Source organism: Rutidosis leptorrhynchoides, chromosome 10 (genome assembly GCF_046630445.1).
Source record: "Rutidosis leptorrhynchoides isolate AG116_Rl617_1_P2 chromosome 10, CSIRO_AGI_Rlap_v1, whole genome shotgun sequence".
In the NCBI taxonomy this organism is placed as follows: domain Eukaryota; kingdom Viridiplantae; phylum Streptophyta; class Magnoliopsida; order Asterales; family Asteraceae; genus Rutidosis; species Rutidosis leptorrhynchoides.
In genome coordinates, this window is record NC_092342.1 from 123,176,548 (window position 1) to 123,189,078 (window position 12,531).

A 12,531-nucleotide genomic window follows, 5' to 3' on the forward strand; every position below is an offset into this window, starting at 1 on the left:
CACCCCATGAAGTTCTTGTAGGAGCACCCTTCGCTTGAATTACCGGCTCCTTGATTGTTATTGTTGTGGTTGTTGTTATTGTTGTTGGAGGAGTGACCAGCCATAGCCGCATCTACGGTGGTGGCTATAATGCGTTGAAGAGCTTGTTCGGAAGTCTCATTACGTGTGCCGCGGCGAGGAGGCATTGTTCCTTCATGACACAAGAATATCGTTGATTACTATTCTCAATAATACTAATCGTGATATGGAATAATGATGAAGAGAAAATTTTCCTTGACCCGTCTTAAATTCTTTATGTCATAATGTCGGAACGTCCATATGAGTCACCGTAATATAATCCCGGCAATTATATTACCCTAATTCATATGTGCATTCGACATTATTTCACAAAGTCAAGGTGACGTGTCAATCAAATTAAATAACGTGAGATTAAGATAGAATAAGAGTTAGGTATGAATAAAAGAGTTCGAGTATAAATGCACAAGTAGTCAAGTAATTCCTACTTCAAGTCTATATGCCGGTTGTAGTCTAGACTCACTAATGTACCCTATGACTCGGGGTTGACACCAATGAACTCTAAATCCCTACAACCAACGCTCTGATACCATCTGTAGCCACCCGATAAAATCGTCATTGATGGCGCCGTCTACTTAGGTCCCGTTACGTGGTCATAATTCTTTAAAATGACGTTTGACCAATAAAATGTCGCATTCATTTCAAATGTAAAGATGTTTCAAGTTTACAAAAGTAATTCAACGACTAGTTACATTACAACGTTTAACGTACAAATGAAACCTATGCGACACAATTTAAAAGTAAGTCAAAAGACGCTCCATGTATGCATGTATACTCGACATCCAAGCAAGTATCAAAATAGTGAGCAGAAGCATGTAACACGTATTGTTCAAGGACCTGAGAAAAACATAGAAAATCTGTCAACGAAAACTTTGGTGAAATCATAGGTTTAGTAAGTGAGTACGTAGGTAAGTAAGTTGAACCACAAGTTTAGTATAAGCCGATTATTCCAATCGTTTGAATTCCATAAATTTTGTTGTTTACCGAGCACCCAATTATCAAAGCTTAACTGTATCATTTACCTCAGCATAAAAGTGTTAGAACATACATCGTAACAGAATATATTTCATTCGCTTAACGGTAGCGAACCGTCCGAATGAGGGTTAGTCAAACCCGTATAGATCCACACAACATAGTCTCGCTTACACCATCAAGTGTAACTAATGATAACTGAATTGAGGGTTTTCGTTCAAACTCATCTGTATCTTTGTATTCGTATTTGTGTTCGAAGAATAAAAGTATGAAAAGTATATATACATATGAAATGTATATAAGTATGTAATGCATATGTTTCTCAGCCCACGATTTAAAAGTATAAAAGTTGTTAAAAAGGTGGGACTATGATCTCACCTCGAGTGCAAGAGTATAAAAGTACTTCAAAAGTAAACGTGTGCAAAAACGAATGCTAGTCTTGACCTAAACAATAGGTTGTATCAATAACGGTAAACACGATTGGTCAAAGTGCTCAATTAGTCATATGGCTCGTTACGACTCGATAAATATAGCATGTGAGTCAACTTGTCGAGTTTCATGCAAGATACAAAGATAAAAGCATGTTAGAATGATTGCATAAGTATTTGGTTAAGTTTAGGCAAAAGTCAACTTTGGTCAAGTCAAATTCAACGAAAAAGTCAACACGTTCGGTTCGGGTCCCGAACTATTTTTCTAAGTCTAATAATCATATATGAGCATGTTAGAACAAGTTTCATGTTAATCGGAGGTGCGTAGCATAGTTAGAATTAAACGAAAAATGACAATTTTGGACAGACCAAAATGTTATGCCCGCAATGTCCTGGGTTACGGCCGCAATGGCAAGGCTTACGGCCGCAATGTCCTGGGTTACGGCCGTAACTTTGGTCTTCTAGGTGCTGAAATGCTGAATTTTCTAAGTGTCGAGCCAAACTTCTTTCACACATAAATCAAGAACCGAAAACACTCAAAACACGTATCCTATATTGTTAGAAAGGTAATTTAACAAGGAATACAACTAAACACATTTCATTAAACAAAAACATCATTTACAATAACTGAAATCTCGCCGAAAGATCATTATTTAACGTTTCAAGGTCAAAAATGTAAATGGCGAGTCGGGAATCCAATTTACACATACGATACGCCGTTTCGAAGGTAATTAAACATACAATACAACTAAATACTTACAAATAACATCTCATAGCATTCAATTCATCAAAAGTTCGTTTTAAGTCTATCAAACCCTAACCAAAAATCACAAAATCAACAATCATGTTAATGAACTTTTTCTAAATCAACCTACATACCAAAACGAAGCTAATGATGCTAGTAACACATTTAATACATGAACTTTAACATTTAAACAACATTTAATCATCCAAAATCAAAGATTAAACTAACTCATTTCAAGTGTTCATGCTAGTTACTCCAAAACAACAAATCGAGCAAACAAATCACATATTCATGTTAGACTTGAGCCATACACACTAATTAACACCATTTTAAGTCAAAAACACTAAGAACATGAAATTTAGAGTTTTAGAAATGTTACCCAAACGAGAAGAAATTGGTATCAAGTTGTAGAGGATGAAGAGAGGATTTCAAAAGTAGAATTTGTTTTGAAGTTAGCTTGCTAGATTCAATTTAGATGATGGATTTGTGTAAATGGAGAAAATGGTGTAAAAATGGAAGAAAGAAATGAGAGAAAAAGAGAAAAGAAAATAAAATGAAAATGAATGGTGGGAGGATGGTGGTTGACTAGTCAACCACTAGTTACAACTTTGCCCACTTGACCACATTAGTCCCTCGAGTTTGAAAGCGGGTGTGGGAATTAACCAAACGAATTAATTTAAATACGCGAGAGTAAACGGGAGATGTTAAAATCCAATAACGGAAATATTAAGAACATTAGCTAACGGAGCATAAGAATCTACATACGAAAGATATTAATAAAATAAAAAGACGGGCGTTAAAATAATTTTAACGAAAAAACGCGGGATGTTACAGAAGCCTCCGGTTGACTCGTCATTTCTTCGCATTACGCTTTTAAATTTCCTGGGACTGAAACACACATACCAAAAGAAACGTTTAAACGTAAAGAACTATAAGGAGAAAAGATTTTAACAAAACTTTTTAAATTAGAGTCCCACGAATGGCGTCATTTGATCAATCATAAAATGGTCCAAGGGGTTCGGTTCATGGAAGATCAAAAAATAAGGGGGATTTAAGGGTTTCTTGAGTTCAACTCTCTGGTCCGGAGTACCTTGAATAACCCTCATACGAGATGATGATCTTATAAAGGGTGGTTAAACGTAACCAACCATCATTCGGGTTAGCCGGAATTGATGGCTCGAAGGTGGTGTTAGGATCTATGTTGCGTAAACATTACCTGGAACCGCAAAGTGTATGGAAGAGCTATTCTGGTCGCACAGGTTAGCTGTGGTGATTAATATGATCCAGAGTGATTTATTGGTGGGATGGAATGTAATTCCGAAGTTGTGTGTATTTCTTGCCCAAGTTACTTCTATTTATACATGTGAGCTTTTGTCCCTTAGTGCCACGTAGAGGGACAAAAGGATATGTTGATGTCACGTTGTATTGTCTTTGTCCTTTTATATCAAAAAGCTGTAAAAGTGCTGCCATTATTTTAGTGCTTGTCTCCTTTATACCCTGTTGTCATTTTCTGACCTTTATTTCATGCCAGGATCGTTCTGTCCTACCACGGGTGTCCTTTTTGCTTTAGTGTCGCCATGGTACATTTCTAGCCTTGTCTAGGTCATTTAGATGGCGCCACGTTTAAATTGCGTGACCAACATGTAGTGACCCGAACTTTTCCATGATTATATATATTAAATGAAAACTATATTTGCATGATTAAATGTTTCCAACATGTTAAGCAATCAAACTTGTTAAGACTTGATTAATTGAAATAGGTTTCATGTAGACAATTGACCACCCAAGTTGACCGGCGATTCACGAACGTTATAACTTGTAAAAACTATATGATGATATATAAATGGATATATATATATATATATATATATATATATATATATATATATATATATATATATATATATATATATATATATATATATATATAACATGATATTATGATAAGTAATTATCTCACTAGGTATATTAACAATGAGTTATATTCATACAAATGAGACTACTAAGTTAAGAAACTCGAAACGATATATATAATGATTATCGTTATAACAACGTCTTACTAAAATACATTGTATCATATTAAGATATTGTTACACTATATTTAACATGATAAAATGATAATTATATATATCATTAAGTATGTTAACAACGAACTACATATGTAAAACAAGACTACTAACTTAAGAATTTCGAAACGAGACATATATGTTACGAGTATCGTTGTAACAACATTTTAATGTATATATATATCATATTATGATATATTCATACATCATAATATCATGATAATGTAATAATTTAACATCTCATTAGATATAATAAACATTGGGTTAACAACATTATATGAGATCGTTAACTTAAAGGTTTCAAAACAACACTTACATGTAACGACTAACGATGACTTAACGACTCAGTTAAAATATATATACATGTAGTATATTAAGATGTATTAGAACACTTTTAAAAGACTTCATGACACATATCAAAGTACTACTACTTAACAAAAATGCTTACAATTACATTCTCATTCATTTTCATCAACGATTCTACTCGTATGCACCCGTATTCATACTCGTACAATACACAGCTCCTATATGTATATACTATTGGTATATACACTTCAATGATCAGCTCTTAGCAGCCCTCATGTAGTCAACAAATATTTGGAACCATCATTTGGCAACTAGCATGAATTATTATACTAAAAATCAAATTACAACTTGCATATATGGACTAAGCATTCACGTTTTTTATCACACTCTCATACACTTTCATTTTTCAATTTTCTTTCATCCATTTGATCTCTATCTAGTTTTATGATGATGTTCTAAGTGTTCTTCATCATATTCATCAAAATCTACATCAATCTAGCTCATAAATCTTAACCTATATCAACTTATAAAACAACTACTCAAGAAAACTTCAAGAACACTTTCAAGTTTGCAAGTCTACTTTCAAGCTTTCTAATCCATTCCAAGTAATCATCTAAGATCAAGAAACATTTGTTATTTAATGTAGGTTATCTTTATTATTCAAGGTATAATTCATATTCAAACTTTGATTCAATTTCTATAACTATAAACTATCTTAATTCGAATAAAAATCTTACTTAAACTTGTTTTCGTGTCATGATTCTGCTTCAAGAACTTTCAAGTCATTCAAGATCCTTTGAAGCTAGATCATTTCTTATCACTTCCAGTAGGTTTACATACTAAACATGAGGTAGTAATGATGTTCATAACATCATTCGATTCATATATATATAACTATCTTATTCGAAGATTTAAACTTGTAATAACTAGAACATAGTTTAGTTAATTCTAAACTTGTTCACAAACAAAGTTAATCCTTCTAACTTGACTTTTAAAATCAACTAAAAACATGTTCTATAGCTATATGATATGCTAACTTAATGATTTAAAACCTTAAAACACGAAGAACACCGTAAAACCGGACATACGCCGTCGTAGTGAAACTGGGGGCTGTTTTGGGTTAGATAATTAAAAACTATGATAAACTTTGATTTAAAAGTTGCCCTTCTGAGAAAATGATTTTTCTTATGAACATGAAACTATATCTAAAAATCATGGTTAAACTCAAAGAGGAAGTATGTTTTTCAAAATGGTCATCAAGACGTCGTTCTTTCGACTGAAATGACTACCTCTTACAAAATTGACTTGTAACCTGTATTTCCGACTATAAACTTATACTTTTTCTATTTAGTTTCATAAATTTCAGTTCATTATGAAACCATAGCAACTTGAATCACTCAAAACAGATTTAAAACGAAGAAGTTATGGGTAAAACAAAATTTGATAATTTTTCTTGTTGTAGCTACGTGAAATTTCTAACAAATCTATACTAACCATAACTTAACTAACTTATATTGTATTATACATGTACTCTAACATATTATGTAACCTTGATAGACTATAGACACGTATACAATGTTGTGACATATCATATCGACGTCATCTATATATATTATTTGGAACAACCATAGACACTCTATATGCGGTAATGATCGAGTTAGCTATACAGGGTTGAGGTAGATTCCAAAATAATATATATACTTTGAGTTGTGATCGAGTCTGAGACTTGTATGCACTGGGTCGTGGATTGATTCGAGATAATATATTTTGATTTATTTCTGTACTGTTAACTGTGGACAACTAATTGTGGATTACTAACGTTGGACTGTCAACTTAACAAACTTAAATCGTTAAAATGTAATAAAATATGGTATAATTATATTTTGATCATACTTTGATATATATATATATATATATATATATATATATATATATATATATATATATATATATATATATATATATATATATATATATATATATATATATATATATATATATATATATATATATATATATGTTCGTGAATCAACCCGTGGCCAAGTCTTATTTTCCGACGAAGTGAAAATACATGAAAGTGAGTTATAGTCCCATTTTTACTATCTAATATTTCGGGATGAGAATACATGCAGTTTTGTAAATGTTTTACAAAATAGATACAAGTACTTGAAATTACATTCTATGTTGGATTATGAATACTGAATATCACCCTTTTAGCTTGGTAACCTAAGAATTAGGGAACAGACACCCTAATTGACGCGAATCCTAAAGGTAGATCTACGGGCACTAACTCCCCCCATACTGGAAAATAGTATGCTTTAGTACTTCGAGTTATTAATACAGATGGATTTCTGTTTTGAGGATATTCTATATGCATTTTGTTAATGTCGGTTACCAAGTGTTGAACATATGAATGGTTTTTATGCAGTTTGCATGTTATTGAAAAATGAAAATGGAAATCTTGTGGTCTATTATCACGATTTGATAAATATATAGGTTAAACCTATAACTCATCAACATTTTTGTTGACTTTTAAGCATGTTTATTCTCAGGTGATTATTAAGAGCTTCCGCTGTTGCATGCTAATTTAAGGACAAGAATTGGAGTCAGCATGCTCGTAATATATTGTTTAAAAACTGCATTCGAAGATTTAAATCAATGTGTAATATTGTTGTAAACCAATATGTAATATTCATGTGTAAAACGTTATCTTTTAGATTATCATTACTTAATAATCTACGTTATAGTTTTTGAACCTTTATTGATAAAATAAAGGTTATGGGTTGTTTTTTAATAAAACGAATGCAGTCTTTGAAAAACGTCTCATATAGAGGTCAAACCTCGCAATGAAATCAATTAATATGAAACGTTTATAATCGATATGATCGGGATATTTCACAACGTCGTGGCAATATTATTACGGCATAATCAGATGGCGCGTAAGCAAGCGCATAGACATTGTGTTGCGCGATTATAAAAGGCGAAGCGCGTCATTTTGATAATGCGCAATGGATGTGTAGCTATGAACAAGTCGTTAGTCGACTTGTTGATCTCGATTCGTTGTTTTTCATGATGTTTTGGATCAAGTTGCTTCACAAAAAATGATAATCGAAGCATTAGTAATCTATTCCAAGTCTCAATTTGAAGTAATTCGTGATTTTAGATTTTAAGTTCATTGGATATTAATTCAATTTTAAAAAATTTGAACACGCAATCCTTTTTGCGAGCAAACATTAATTTGCAATCCTTTTCGGGCTTGTGCAAATTGGGGGTTACCTTGATTGTCAAATTGGTTAACTTATGTTACTTTTTCGGGCCATTTGCTCATAAATATATATAATAAGTACATCTGTGAAAATTTGAACAAAATTTAGAGTTTTTTTTTTAAGTCCTCAAAATTTTAAAAGGTACTGAATATTCCAGGCCTTGAATCGTTAGATCCAAAAGTATAGAATATATATATCACTCGGTATTAAATAATTTGATGTGTAATGAACTACTACTCCGGAATATTTTACTTCTTATTTTCATCATTTTATTATCTTACATCATTACTACGTAGTTGACTAGTTGTTTTCTGATTACAAGTAGACGTATAAAAAACCTTCAAAAAAAATATGAAAGTATTATAGTTGGGAATCAAAATATCATATTCTTTTTCAATTTGTTTTCTCAGTTAACAAAAGGTTACGTGTGTATTCCGATTATTAATATGAGAGGCCCAGCTCACGCCGTTGTCACTAATCTACCTTGGATTATATTAATATTAAATATTAATATATATATATATATATATATATATATATATATATATATATATATATATATATATATATATATATATATATATATATATATGTGAAAATGATGATTGACGCAAACATTAATCATTGCATCATCTGTTTCCTTCCTTAAACTCAAACAGTACTAAACATGGGAAGAAACATTGAGGAACAAGTTCTCCTGCAACCAGAATCCAAGGTAATTAACACTTATTTATTTTGTTAATATTGTTTGAAGGTGTTACGTTAATTTGTGTATTATTTTTTTTTCCCTTTTTTATTAGTGTATATTTGTGATGAATTTATGGGAAAAAACGAAAACGAATTTATGATACAAGACACCAAATTAAAATAAAGATGGCTAAAAATCAAAATATTCACTTTCTAGAAAATGGTTTAATCATGTGTAGTGAAACTTTCAGTAATTCTTGGTGAAAAATCTAGATTCATTTAAATTTATTAATATAAGCTTTAGGTATTCTTAATACGGAGTAGATTTTTTAAATAACTTATGTAAATAACGAACATGGATTATATATTTGGTCAGGAGATGGATGCAATTGAATATGGAAAATCATTGTTTGCATCTCTATCAACTTCACCAAATCAGAATAATGGTAGTAGACCAACAAGCATGGTCATGAAGGCAAGTTCTCTATTTCTTCATGCAACCTAGCATTCTCGATCTGCATAGTGCTATGTTTTTTTATATTAATAGATTTGGCTAACTTTATGGTAAACTAGAAAAATTTGGAACGTCCACCGAAACATTCTACGTCTTATATGAATTAATGTTAGCGAGAAACGAGGAAAAAAAAAATATTACGAACATAAAAAAAAAAATTCTTAAAGACTCGAACCCAGATCTTTTCCCTTACCAACTCATGAAATTACCAATTGGTATAGTCATCAAATTGTTATAATAAGTTGAGTTCATTTATTATATACTCTGTATATATTTGCTTTAAAAAAAACCTCTGTTTCGAATATAATTAATTGAATTTTGTTCGTAAAATTATTTCGAATCAAACAGTGAAAATGGAAAAACCTAAATCACGGCTGAAAAAAAGTAAATCCCCTATAAAAATAGGTGGATTTTAATTAATATATATTATATTAAATTAAAAAGTTACATATTAACTTCCTGAAGTTATAATTTTAACCTCTTAAGATTTTCATCTTTTACACCTGAATAGTTTCATACTTTATCCTTTAAAAATATGTGTCTTTTGAAACTTTTCTTCCTTACAAAAACAACATTCTTTTTTTTTTTTGTCAAAAATATTAATATATATATATATATATATATATATATATATATATATATATATATATATATATATATATATATATATATATATATATATATATATATGTGGTACAAACATTGAAAGTACTTGGTCACAAACGACCAAAACTCATTGACCCTCGCTCAGTTCGTTCTAAACACTACGAACGATTACATTGAAAAGTTGAGCGAGCACTGTAGAAACAACAATTGAAAATGCCTACAAACAAACCACCAAACCTAAGCCTAAAACATATATATACATAACCCTGATCCCGTATCCAACCTCGCACCTTCGCTCCTCAGACACTGCAAATTCAAACCGTTCACCAGGAAAACCAAGAACACCTAACCCGAGGCCTATTTTTCGAAGTCAACAAAGTTAACTACGCCGGCAACAACACTAAGCCCACTAAAGACCCGGTGACGGGAAAAATGGAATGAAAGAACCAAACGAGCAGCAACTGACTAAAACCCAACGCATGATCAAACTGTAAAGGAACGGAACCATTTCCACCAAAATTTGTAAGACTTTACAAACCCACAAACTCCAGCCGCCATTTAGCGGCGAGCAGCCACCACCAGTACCACCAAAGGCTATCGGCTACCACCAACAGCCGCCAACGGCTTCACAAGTAACAAAAAGCTGCCATCTGCCGTCGACAGCCGCTAGCAGCCGCCAGGCAGCCACCAATGAAAATTTAAGCCACCAAATAACCATCAACAGCCTTAACATCAGCCACCAACCGCCAAGTTCAACCACCTACAGCCACCAGAGACCACCAACAACCGCTAACAACCAACCTAGGCCGCCAGCAGTCGCCGACCGTCCTAGGTAGCCGCTGGCAGCCGCCGCGCGTCCGGAATCAATAGGTTTCAATAAATACACACTACAACCACCAATCCACTAGATCTAAGGGCCACCACCAAAAAACCCGAAACCCTACCTAAATGGGTATAGAACTCTGTGGAGTTCATCGCCTACACCCACCGAAGATAACGAAACGGCAAAAAGGCACTGAATCCAAAGAAACATGAAGACTTACCTAACCCCAATGGCCGGAATAGAAGGACCAAAGCAAAACAACCTCAACCCATGACCAACAATAGTTCCCGTACTGGAACAAAATACCCTTAGTTAATGTTTACATAACATTGTTTACAAACCAACTTAGTTAACATTCATTACAACTTTCCAAAACGACGGTGTTACATAAAACATTACAAAAAGAGCAAACATCAGAGTTAATCTCATAGTCAAACATGTCTTCAACTTGTCCGCAACACCCTTCTAACCAGCAGTACCTAAACCTGCAATGAGTGGAAATGTGAGGGAATTAGCACAACTGCTAAGTGAATGGATACTATCTAACAGACCATGCTTAAGTAACTGAACATGTAAGGGTCAAAAATATGCTAACGTCCCGAACTAGCATATAACAACAACTGACAATATGAGGATCGGCGGCTTGTACGAGCACACGACTTAGCTGATCAGGCTACAGTCTACCGATAGTCCGTTTTACTGAATCAACTACATAACCGTCCAGACGCAACACATGCGTCCTTCAATGCTATACTGAACAATCACTAACATCATGACCCGACCAGGCTACCATGGTCGACCTCACACAAACCCTACCTAGCCGCCTTGGTGGGTTCCCAACCTTGCCGCCTCGGTTGGTGTCCAACTAACAGTGCACCGCACATAAGATCACAGATAATCAATCATGCAGTCGTCCCAACTAGCATGGCAATATCTAACTACACATGGCAATCATACTGAACATCAACATAATAATAAAGAGTCTGAACAAGTAGTGTATCAGCTACTTAATACTCTATCCGGAGATAGACCCACTCACCGAATACCAGCAACTAGCTCAGATAATCTATCATTGAGCTGCTTCCTTATCCTTATCACCTGAACATATGGCAAATCAAGTTAGTTTCTGTACGTTAGCACAAAACAGCACAATACAGCAAATCAGTAACAAAAGCGCCACTAAAAAGTCTACTCAACATTTATGCATTTTCAGAATTTACATTATGATTATCATAAGTCATGCGGGCAGCATAACGGCTAGACATCAACACTTAGTAAAATATTCTGCCCTCAAAGACATGGTGGACTCACTCACATAGTCGGCCGACTGTGTCCACACACTCGGTCGTGTGTCCTCTCACTCGGTCGACTGACTAAGTTAAATCATCTAGCCAGAACTCAGACACACTCGGTCGAGTGTGTCACTCAATCGGTCGATCGTCGAGACAATCGGTCGAGTGTCAGGAGATACTCGGTCGTGGTGTTCATCTGCAGATGAAGATGAACACAGCTACGGGTTTAACCCAAAATTCGCCCTTTCTTGCTCTAGAGCTTGTTTCTTACCTCAAAACTGACCAAATCAAATACATTAAACATCAATAAACACAAACCCACAAGATTTTGACACAAACAACATCAAAATCAACTATTTTGACTCAAATTGTACTTTAAATAAACTTAACACAAAACTCTATTTTCTAAAAGATTAAAGCTTGACACACGTTGATTCTTACCTCAAAAGACTCAGTAAGCTGTAAAGAACAAGATAATATCAACAATTTGAGCTGTAGAACACAATTTAGGAATCTAGGGTTAGAGATGATGAAGATGAAGTGAGTACGGGGTGTTAGGTGAATTTTCTTAAGAGAGGTGGAGAAATGAAAGAATAAGGCTGCAATATACACTTGTTTGGGGTTAAATCCCATACCCCACAACACACGGGTATTTACTAGTTATCTGAAAACTTTCGTACTTAATTTGACTGCCCTAACGGAGTCCAAATTAAATAAACGATCCTGTTCAGTGACCCTTGTCACAAACTAG